Below are 12,260 nucleotides of genomic sequence, written 5' to 3'. Positions count from 1 at the left end.
CTGTTTAACTCGAGTTGTTGAGACAATGCTTGGCATTTTGGAAGACCTGTTGTAACTGGAATCTCACTCGGAGAGCAATTCTCCATTTGTCTGCTTAACCCCGGCACAATTCCTCCTCTCTGCCACTTTACACTCAACTGTTCCCAATCTCTCCTGGCCTGTCTCCCACGTTTCATCCTCTACCAACTGCAGCTCAGCCCAAATTCACGTTAAGATAGGCTGGGACTTTTTTCCCTGGAGCATAGGAGGACGAGGGAGTGACTGAGGGGCATGGATAAGATGAACAGCCAAGGTCTTTTCCCCAGGGGAGTGCAAAACCAGAGGGCATAGGTTAAAGGTGAGAGGGGAAAGATTTAAAAGGGACCTGACCTTTTCACACAGAGGGCTGTGCGTACATGGAATGAGCTGCCAGAAGAGGTGGTAGAGGCCAGTACAATGACAACATTTAAAAGACATTTGGACAGGTACATGGGGTGGGAAAGGTTTAGAGGGATATGGGCCAAATGCAGGCAAATGTTCAGTTTAGGAAACCTGGTCAGCATGGAGGAGTTGGGCTGAAGGGCCTGCTTCTGTGCTGTTTATCTCTATGACACTATGGGTGGATTTTTCCAGATGAACTCACCCCAAGGCCGAAAAATCCCACCCAAAGTCAATGGGGAGCTGTGATTCCTGTGGGAAAATTTTGCCCTATCACTTTAAGTCACGTTCAACCATCACCCCTGTGTTCACCCATTTACTTGGTGCCAGTCAAGTACGGCCTTCATTTTAAATTCTCAGCTGTGTTTTCAAGTACCTTCCCCCCCCCACCTTGCCTTTACCCCTCCCTATTTCTCTACCCTTCTCCAGTTCTACATTTCACTCTTCCAATTCTACTCTCTTACACATCCCCAGTTACAATCGCTCCACCATCCAATCTTGCCTTCAGTTCCATTGATCTCAAAACTCTGGAATTTTCTCCCAAACCTCGCAATGTTTTTACCTATCTAATTCATTCACCTTTTTTATATTTCTCCTTTAAAACCTCTTTTTGGCTCAGTTTTGATCACCAATCCTAAAGTCTCCTCATGAATCAAAAACTCCCAGTGCAGGTACACAATGGGATAGATACAATAACATTTCCTTTACACTGTCCCCATTAACCACTCTCAGAGCAGATATAGAATGGGTTAGATACAGAGTAAAGGTTTCTGTACAGTGTCCACATCAAACGCCCCCAGGACAGGTACAGCACAGGCTTAGATACAGAGTAAAGGTTCCTTTACACTGTCCCCACCAACCACTCCCAGAGCAGATATGGAATGGGTTAGATACAGAGTAAAGTTTCCTCTACATTGCCTCTATCAAACATTCCCACAGCAGAAATGGAATGGGTTAGATGCAGAGTAAAGATTCCTCCACACTGTCCCCATCAAGCACTCCCAGAGCAAATATGGAATGGGTTTGACACAGAGTGAGGCTTCCTCTACACTACCTCCATCAAACATAGTAAGAAGGCTCACAACATCAGGTTAAATTCCAACAGGTTTATTTGGTAGTAAATGCCCCAAGCTTTCAGAACACTGTTCTTTCGTCAGGTGAGTGGAGAGTTCTGATCGCAAACAGGGCATATAAAGGCACACACAGTTTACGGAGTACTGATTAGAATGCGCGTCTTTGCAGCTAATCTGCTATTCAAGTCTTAAAGAGCAGACAATGTGAGTGGACTTAGCATTAAGCATAGGTTAAAGAGATGTGTATTGTCTCCAGACAGGACAGTGAGTGAGATGTTGCAAGTTCAGACAAGTCATGGGGGTTACAGATGGTGTGACACGAACCCAAGATCCCAGTTGAGGCTGTCCTCATGTATGCGGAACTTGGCTATCAGTTTCTGCTCAGCGACTCTGCAGTGATTAGTGAGCAATCAATGAAACAACTATATGATGACATCATATCGTTCCATCCCACCATCAGACTCACCATGGATTATTGTCTGGAATCGGTTGCATTCTTGGACACATGCATCTCCATTAAGGACAGTTGCCTCAGCACCTCACTGTATCGCAAGTCCACAGATAACCTCACGATGCTCTACTTCTCCAGCTTCCACCCTAAACACGTTAATGAAGCCATCCCCTATGGACAAGCCCTCCGTATACACAGGATCTGCTCAGATGAGGAAGGTCGCAACAGACACCTCCAGACGCTGAAAGATGCCCTCATAAGAACAGGATATGGCGCTCGACTCATTGATTGACAGTTCCGACGCGCCACAGCGAAAAACCGCACCGACTTCCTCAGAAGACAAACACGGGACATAGTGGACAGAGTACCCTTCGTCGTCCAGTACTTCCCCGGAGCAGAGAAGCTATGACATCTTCTCCGGAGTCTTCAACATGTCATTAATGAAGATGAACATCTTGCCAGGGCCATCCCCACTTCCCCACTTCTTGCCTTCAAACGACCGCACAACCTTAAACAGACCATTGTCCACAACAAATACCCAGCCTTCAGGAGAACAGTGACCACAACACCACATAACCCTGCCACAGCAACCTCTGTAAGACATGCTGGATCATCAACATGGATGCCATCATCTCACATGAGAACACCATCCACCAGGTTCACGGCACACACTCTTGTAACTCGGCCAATGTTGTCTACCTGATACACTGCAGGAAAGGATGTCCCAAGGCATGGTACATTGGGGAGACCATGCAGACGCTACGACAACGGATGAATGAACATCACTCGACAATCACCAGGCAAGACTGCTCCCTCCCTGTTGACGAACACTTCAGTGGTCACGGGCATTTGGCCTCTGATCTTTGGGTAAACATTCTCCAAGGCGGCCTTCACGACAAAAGGCAGCACAGGGTCACTGAGCAGAAACCGATAGCCAAGTTCTGCACACATGAGGACAGCCTCAACTGGGATCTTGGGTTCATGTCACACTATCTGTAACCCCCATGATTTGCCTGAACTTGCAACATCTCACTTACTGTCCTGTCTGGAGACAATACACATCTCTTTAACCTGTGCATAATGCTATCTCTACTCACATTGTCTGCACCTTTAAGACTTGAATAGCAGATTAGCTGCAAAGACTCACATTCTAATCAGTACTCTGTAAACTGTGTGTGCCTTTATATGCCCTGTTTGCGATCAGAACTCCTACTGACTTGATGAAGGAGCAGTGTTCTGAAAGCTTGTGGCATTTACTACCAAATAAACCTGTTGGACTTTAACCTGGTGAGACTTCTAACTATGTTTATCCCAGTCCAGCTCCGGCATCTCCACATCATGTCCATCAAACATTCCCAGTGCAGATTTTTTTTACATGATGTGGACAGAGCAAACCCCTATTTCATCTCCCTGCTCCAAAAATCAACTTAATATATGGTCCCCAGATAAGGGGCATATCAGATACTAAACTGAAAAGAACAGATTTTTTTTTGTTTTTATTCCAATTCAATCAAATCAAGTCCAATTCAGAGTCTCAACAAGTTGAGACATTCCTGATCCAAGCTGACAAGACAGGGTTCTCACCTCCTGTCTTGGGCTTGATCTATTTGATCCAAGGTGATTGGAGTAGGTATAGCTCCCCCTCCAAGGTTTGATCTTATTTGCATCTTAGCCAAAAGGCCAAGATGCCACTTTTAAAAATTGCTTCAAATGAAGCTGAAATGTAACCTAATGACTTCAACCAAGCACAGCATGTCAATACTACACTTGATCTTAGCTAAAAGGCCGAGAAGCGATGGAATGGGGGTTAGACAAGGAGTAAAGATTCCTGTCCACTGCCCCCATCAAACACTCTCAGAGCAGTAATAGAATGGGTTAGATACAGAGTAAGGTTTCCACTACATTTGACCCCACCAAACACTTCCAGAGCAGATATGGAATGGGTTAGATACTGAGAAAAGTTTCCTTTACACTGTCCTCATCAAGCACTCCCGCAGCAGATAAAGCATAAGTTTTGTGTAGAGGACAGAATTTTAATTGGGGAACACTCTTTCGCTGTTCTTTCCCTTTGCTACTTGCTACACAAATACAATTAAAGTTTAAGGTGCTGGCAGTGTGTATGGGAGACACATGTGGCCACACAGTGAGACTAGCTTTTCTATAGAGATAGTGGCAGCAGCTGATAATGCTGGACAGATTTGGACAGCCTGTTAAAGAGCCGCTGGGCAAACAGGGAAGCTGTTATCATGGTCTGAACTATCCTGCCCTGCTCCATTGCCATTAACAGAAAGTTTATTGAGAGTGCAAAGGTGGCATCAGTGTTTTCTTCAAATTTAAATTTCATTTGGAAACACGTCATATTACATTATTTTCACTTTATTCAGTCTTATTTGTGAGACTAACTTAGAGTTAAGTGTCCTGTCAAGCCTCCTGATTGGCACGTGATGATAATTACAGGGGAGTTCGGGACATTTCCTTTCATGTGGAAAAAACAATGTTGTGTTTTTTGTTCCCTCTTTATTGAATGTTCATGTTAGTGTCCAGTAGTACTCACTGCAATGTGGAATATGAAGGAACTTGCAGACTCAGCTGTCCCTCCCTTCTACACACTATAAAGGACATTGAGGTCATGCTCAGTGGGGATAATTGAAATGTTGTAGGTGAACTCAAAGTCCTGTAAGGACTTTACTGGCCAACATGCTGAGGTGAACTTACAGGGGGACAGTGTTGTCACCACTTTAATGTCTTCATTCTTCTCTTGATTGACTGCTCACACTAGCTCCCATCACTCTCAGGACAGGAGACCCTTCTCTTTTCCGCGTCACTTTGCTCCCAAGCCCAATCTCCTGGTTCACTCTTGTGGCTCCAAACCCCCCATGCAACTGCCATTCTCCTGTGCCCCTCATTCGAGTTGTTCAACAAGGAAAACTGCTGACCTCAGAAGCAACCACACAGAGCCGCCTGGTGCACATTATAATGATGCTGTGCCTTTAAGAAATCTACATCATGTACCTTGTGCAAGTTTTTTTTTAACAGTCTGTTTTAACCGGTACCACTGGGTCTGTAGCCCTCTATTATTACTGCTGCAGCATAATTACACCCACATTTGTTTTAATCTGGATTGATGCTGTTCCATTATTTCAGTGATTTCCCCTGGGATTTTGCAGAGTAGGGCTTGATTGAGTTGATTGACAGAAAATCAAGTAGCTGGATAAAGCTAGGCTTACAGAGAATTCAAACCGTTTGGGACCTTTGCAGAGAGGTCACTTCGGAGAGAGGTCACTCTCTCTGTATTGCTTTCTGTCTCTGGAATTGGAGAGTGGAATCAGCCAAGAACTAAATGACTTTCTCTGAGATCCTGCAGTTTGGGGATGGATCTTTCCCTGGAAGTTGGTGTATGAGAATTAGCAGACAGGCATCTGTCTGGATTTCTATCTAGAAGTGGTAAAAGTCTGAAAATCTAGCATCAACATGAACAGATCTGTTTTTGATGCAAACTGGTTCTGAAAAACGAGTTGTGTCTGTGGGGCACTGCTTCTAATTGAAACTTTAGAGATAGCTCACTGTTAAGAATAATAACTTGCCATGTTTAAGTATTTTCATTGGTAACAGCTATGCTGAATCTTTTTGCTTTATTCTAACTGTGTTCTTATATAAGGTTTGCTTTGATAAAGGAAGGGTGATACTGTCACACAATGTTTAGCGCTGCTGCCTCACAGATCCCAAGACCTGGCTTCAATTCCCAGCTTGGATGATTGTCTGTGTGGAGTTTGCAAGTTCTTCCCGTGTCTACGTGGGTGTCCTCCAGGTGCTCCGGTTTCCTCCCACAGTCCAAAGGGTTAGGTTGATTGGCCATGCTAAATTGCCCCTTAGTGTTCTGGGACGCGTATGTTAGAAGGATTAGTGGGGTAAGTATGTGGGATTGTGGGGATAGGCCCTGGGTTGTCGATGCAGACTCGATGGCTTCCTTCTGCGTAGTAGGGTTTCGAAGTTTTCCTCATGGGTCAGTAGAATTACACCTGGAGTGAAACATGTTATGCTCACCCTAATGCCCTAATGGATCTAGGCTAACTGCATAAAATACTGTTGGGTTTCTAACCAGGTCCCTAACAACACATCCACTGGATGTCATGAGATTCATGTGCTGCTGGCCTTATCTTGAAGGTAGGACACTATTTTAAAAATTGACTCATCTTTTGTTCCCTCACCCTGCAGTATAAATATCTTTCACTTTCTATGTCTTTTAGCTTTGACAAATGGTCATCTGGACTCAAATCGCCAGCTCTTTTCTCTCCTTACAGATGCTGCCAGACTTGCTGAGATTTTCCAGCATTTTCCCTTTTGGTTTCACAATTTTAAAAAGTCTTGCTCTAATGACTGTTCAAGATAGGCAAATTGATAACATGTGAAAACCTGCCATAGGCCAACATACTACAAACAAGTTGTTGACTTCATCTTTGGATTGCAGCCTATTTACAGGAAACTGCAGTTTCAGCTCTGGCTAATTGAGTCGCCACCCCCGTCTGCCACCTTTGCTGCTCTTTCAGGTTTTCATCAAATTCCCCCCCCGAGTAAAGCTTCCTCTTCACTGTCCCCATCTTAAGTCTGTTTAAAGCACAGTGCAATTAGTTACGTCACGCAGAAACACCTTAACATAAAGCCTTTAACTGGGAAAACCATACAGAGGATCCCACACCATCTAACACTTCCAGGGCAAGTACAAGCAGAAGTTAGCGAACCAGCTGAGTTTCTCTGAGAGTCAGATGGCTTCATGGTCACTTTATTTTCAATTCTCCATTTTTTTTAAAACTGAATTCAAAGTCCACACATTTTGATGGTGGGTTTTGGACACACATCTCCCAGCAGATATAGAATGGGTTACATATAAAGTTGTCTCGACACTGTGCCCATCAAATACTAGATCAATCTAGACCACAGGATTATTACGCCAATAATGTATCATAAGGGACTTGACAACGCTGGAGCCTTTTCCCACCCTTCTTTGCATGTATAGCAAGATGTGTTCCCTTTATTCAGGTTCAGCCCTGATGTGGAATTGCCGGCATTGGACTGGGGTAAGCACAGTAAGAAGTCTCACAACACCAGGTTAAAGTCCAACAGATTTATTTGGTAGCACGAGCTTTCAGAGCGCCAAAACTTGTTGGACTTTAACTTGGTGTTTTGAAGTTCAACCCTGACCCAGAACCATTCTTATTGTAGTCCAGCGCACACCTGATGCCTGACCCAGACCTTCTCCCTTACCCCACCCCCCAGCCTTGGCTCTAATCTTGATCCTGACCCTTGGCCAATCCTGATCCTAAGCATGCCTTTGGCCCTCAGCTCATCCCACTTACCTCTCCTACAGATTTTTCAGCAGCTATGCACCGGGCTTACAATGAGGATTGCGAAGCGCTGGGCTAATGTCTTCCCTCCTTAACCCAAAATCAGTGAATCATTGCTGTAACACCCCCTCTGTCGCCTCAGCACTGATGAACAAGCAAATTAATCAAAATTCTTTGCTTGCTGTGCTTGTGTTTTTTTTTGAGTTACATTTTGGCAGTAACACCAAAGAACCAGTAATTAGCAACAACATAGCTGAAATAATCTCCACAGGCCAATGCAAAGCTCAAATAGGAGAGCAAGCCTGTTCCAGTCAGTGTTTTATCTGGACTGGTATCACCTGCTCATGTGGAGGGTGGATGCTCCCAACACTCAGATGCATTTCAGGGAAAATCAGATAAATACGTGCAGGGGAAAGGAATAAATGGATATGTGAATTGAGGTAACTAAAGTGCGAGGAAACATATGTAGAGTGTAAAAATCAGCATTGACTGGTTGGGTTAAAAAGCCGGTTGATGTTTTGTAACTTTTATGTGATATAACCCCATGACGTAGGCACACTCAGGGAAGGCCATGGCCTAGTATCACTAGTCTATTAATCTAGAAACTCAGCTAATGTTCTGGGGGCCTGGGTTTGAATCCCGCCATGACAAATAGTCAAATTTGATTTCAGTAAAAAATATCTGGAATTAAGAATCCACTGATGACCATGAAACCGTTGTCGATTGTCGGAAAAACCCATCTGGTTCACTAATGTCCTTTACGGAAGGAAATCTGCCGTCCTTACCTTGTTTGGCCTACATGTGACTCCAGGGCCACAGCAATGTGGTAGACTCTCAGCCGCCCTCCAAGGGCAACTTGGGATGCGCAAGAAATGCTGGCCAACCAGTGATGCCCATGTCTCACGAATGAATTTAAAAAAAGTTCCTTAAAACTTTCCACTCAATTAGCTCATAGCTGATCAATATCTTAACTTTTCCTACTGAACTACCTCCCATTACTAGGGGCGGCACAGTGGCACGATGGCTAGCACTGCTGCCTCACAGCACCAGGACCGGGTTCGATTCCTGGTTTGGGTCACTGTCAATGTGGAGTTTGCATGTTCTCTCTGTGTCGGCCTGGGCTTCCTCCAGGTGTGCTGGTTTCCTTCCACAGTTCAAAAATGTGCGGGTTAGGTAGATTGGCTATGCTAAATTGTCCCTTGGTGTCAGGGGAGTAGCGAGGGTAAATGCATGGGATTATGGAGCTAGGGCCTGGATGGGATTGTGGTTGGTGCAGATTCAATGGGCCGAATGGCTTTTCACTGTTGAATTCTATGATTCCATCCCAATCTATCAATTCAGTTTTGAAATTTTCAAACCCCTCACCCTCACAGCCTCAGTAGGGCTTGAGAAAGTTCCAAATTTTCACTACCTTTCATGTGATAAGTTGTTCCCATCACCTCTCGTTGTAAGGTCATGACTCCTTTTTTAATATCCCACACACTCCACTCCCCCCAAAAAATAATTTCGCTATCTACTCTATCAAATCCTTTAGTGATGTTAAATATCTGAATTAGGTCAACCTTTAATCTCTTAAACAAATACAAATTTAGCCTGTGCAACCCGTCCTCATATTTTAACCCTTTTAACTGTGTTATCATTCATGAAAATCTGTACTGCATTCCTTCCCTGACCAATGTCGTCTTTCTGACGTCTGGTGTCGAATTGAGATCCTAAATAGGATTGTACATGACTGCAGGATCACCTTTCCCACAGATGGCCATAATTAATGATGGTTATCATTAGATCAGCCATGATCTTATTGAATGGCGGGGCAGGCTCGAAGGGCTAGATGGCCTACTCCTGCTCCTATTTCTTATGTTCTTGTGTTCTTATGTTACATTACCTTGGATTTATATCTGCAGATATATGGGCAGTGTGGTGACACAGTGGTTAGCACTGCTGCCTCACAGCGCCAGGGACTTGGGTTCAATTCCAGCCTTGGGTGACTGTGTGGAGTTTGCATGTTCTCCCTGTGTTTGCATGGGTTTCCTCCGAATACTCCGGTTTCCTCCCATAGTCCAAAGATAAGCAGGGTAGTTGGATTGGCCGTGGTAGATGCATGGGATTGCGGGAATAGAATGGTGTAGGCTTGGGTAAAGTGCTCTTTCGGAGAGGCATTGCAGATTCAATGGGCCAAATGGCCTCTTTCTGTACTGTAGGGATTCTACATTCCTATCAGTCCTATTACATCCCTAACATTACACCTGGGTGTATTCCTTGATTCAGCATCTGATACTTGGGAAGGTCGGTGGGACTGTAGCACAGGGATTCAACTGGTTGGGTAGACCTTGACTCACCCTCGCTGCAGGACTGAGGGAGTACAGCACAGTCACTGAAACTGTCTGACAGATCAGCTGAGTTCCTGACTGCCCCCAAAATATGGATGTAAAAGATCCCATGGCATTTCTCAAAACAAAAAGGGTGGGCAATTTCATCCCGGTAGCAAGAATCCCTCAACTATCTGAACTAGGTTACCTTGCGTGCGGCCGTATTGTGTGTGCCCCATTCCCCTCCACTGGAAACAGGCTGCCGTTCGGGGTGGGTGAGGGCCACGACGTCCAGCCTCACAGCTACTGTTCAATTCTATCCTCATCGCAGAGCACTCAACTCAAAAAAGTGCGATATAAATGCAAATCTTTCTCCTTTAAATGCACCCCTGCAACTCCCCTGAGCGTGTGGGCATGTTTCCTTTCCTCGCATGCCTCAATTCTAACATAGCACAGGAAACAGGCCCTTTGGCCCTCCAGAATGGTATATGGTATCGAACTGTGTTTGTTAATGTTTCATCCAAAGTGAGACATTTCACACTACCTGAAAGGCACTGTCAAAATACGGGTTAATTAGCTTAAGTGTGAGGTGCCTTTGTCGAGAGTTGAACATGCAGCACCAGCGGGGATAGAATGAAGCGATTCCAATTGCATCTTTCAAACGGGAAATTAAAAATAAAAATACTTGGTGGGGGAAAAATAAGAGGAGTGGGATAATTCTTTTAAAGAACCGGCACAGGCAAGTTCTGCCAAGTTTTAAAGATTCCAGTGCTGAGGCTCCTTTATTTACAAGCTTGTCACTTCAGCTATTTGTTGATGGCGGGTTCACATTCATGGTGCAATGGAGGCATAATAGAGGGATTTAAAAAGAATTACAGCACACAATGTGGCAAAGTAAAAGTGGAATAATGAATGGATAATGTAGGTGTGAGAAAGGTTATTTAAGTTGAATCATCAGCGCAGAACCAGTGAACACAAGCAAAAAAAACAAGAGTAAACATTCCCAGAAGTAGATTTGTGGGCTAGATTCTCAACAAAGGCACCTCACACTTAAGCTAATTAACTCGTATTTACACAGCGCCTTTAAGGTAGTGAAATGTCTCACTTTGGATGAAACATTAACAAATACAGTTTGATACCGTATCATATTAAGGATGGCATGGTGGCACAGTGGTTAGGAACCCTGGTTCAATACCAGCTCGGGTCACTCTCTGTGCGAGTCTGCACATTCTCTCCATTTCTGCATGGGTTTCCCCAGGGGGCTCTGGTTTCCTCCCATAGTCTGAATGATGTGCCGGTTAGGTGTATTGGCCGTGCTAAATTCTCCTTCAATGTACCTGAAAAGGTGCCGGAGTGTGGCGACTAGGGGATTTTCACATTAACCTTGCACTGTATTTTTTAAAAGTCCCTCTATTATGCCCCATTGTGCCATGAATGTAAACTGAAATAACTTCAGCCTTTCTGTGGGAGGAAACCGGAGCACCCGGAGGAAACCCACGCAGACACGGGGAGAACATGCAGACTCTGCACAGACAGTGACCCAAGCCAGGAATCGAACCCAGGTCCCCGGCACTGTGAGGCTGCAATGCTAACCACTCTGCCACGGTATCATCCCCGCAGCACCAATTTATGTTTATTAGCACCTTTAATGTAAAGGTCCCAAGGCACTTGATAGGACCATTACAAAATATCACACCAAACTATGTAAGGACATATAAGGTCAGGTGAAAAAGATCTTGGTCAGAGGGGCAGATTTAAAGGAGCGTCATAAGGATGAAAGCAAGGTAGAGAGGTGGAGGTAGGGAGGGATTGATTTGATTTATTATTGTCATATTTTAGTATACATTGAAAAGTATCATTTCTTGTGCACAATACAGACAAAGCATACAGCTTATAGAGAAGGAAAGGAAAGAGTGCAGATCGTAGTGTTGCAGTCATAGCTGGTGTGCAGAGAAAGGTCAACTTAATGTGAGGTAGGTCCATTCAAAAGTCTGATGGCAGCAGGGAAGAAGCTGTCCTTGAGTCGGCTGGTACATGACCTCAGACTTTTGCATCTCTTTCCCGTTGGAACAAGGTGGAAGACAGAATGTCTGGGGTGTGTCCTTAATTATGCTGGCTGCTTCACCCAGGCATCGGGAAGTGCAGACAGAGCCAACGGATGGGAGGTTGGTTTAGCTGGGACCTTGTCAGATGAAGGCACGACCACCAATGGTGGAGCGATTGCAATTGGGAATGGACACGGTGCCAGAATTAGGGCTGTTTAGATATCCTGTGGCGGAGTGGGGGGTGGCGGGGGGGGGGGGGGGGGGGGTACATCATTCAAAAGGAACTTACGTTGTTAGGTGTGAAGTCACCCATCTGTGTGGTGAGTTTGATGAGCTAAGTGTGAAGCAAACTGCATGCAGATGTCAAATGTTGACTATCACGTTCATTAGCACTGACCAGTATCTCAGCCCTCTCATCTGCTGAACTGTCTGGAAAATGAATGAAAGTGTACATTGTCAGCCCATCATTATCTTTTCAGGGAAGGAAGGCTCTTTGGTGACTGGGCTCTGAGGATACAATTAATAAAAATATTTGACAATTAATTATTAGTGGGATTCAGTGATTGCAGCCCAGGCCAATCTTCAGTGAAGCATTCACAGTACAACTTGCTTTTTCAGAACTT

The 12,260-nt window shown here is 44.7% G+C and overlaps 2 non-coding genes across 2 annotated transcripts; both read right to left on the bottom strand.

The window, feature by feature from the left end:
* Positions 1-3,274: 3,274 nt before the first annotated feature.
* On the bottom strand, positions 3,275-3,461 carry LOC145358056 (U2 spliceosomal RNA). The gene has a single exon (XR_013889426.1). It is a non-coding gene; the product is annotated as a U2 spliceosomal RNA (small nuclear RNA).
* Positions 3,462-3,546: 85 nt separating this feature from the next.
* LOC145358048 (U2 spliceosomal RNA) lies at positions 3,547-3,738 on the bottom strand. Its single transcript, XR_013889419.1, has one exon. It is a non-coding gene; the product is annotated as a U2 spliceosomal RNA (small nuclear RNA).
* Between the last annotated feature and the right edge of the window lie 8,522 nt (positions 3,739-12,260).

The sequence above is a fragment of the Carcharhinus amblyrhynchos genome, chromosome 24 (assembly GCF_965287045.1).
Source record: "Carcharhinus amblyrhynchos chromosome 24, sCarAmb.v2.hapA, whole genome shotgun sequence".
Lineage (NCBI taxonomy): Eukaryota > Metazoa > Chordata > Chondrichthyes > Carcharhiniformes > Carcharhinidae > Carcharhinus > Carcharhinus amblyrhynchos.
Note: the sequence above shows the minus strand (reverse complement) of the source record. Positions and strands in the feature narration are given on the sequence as shown.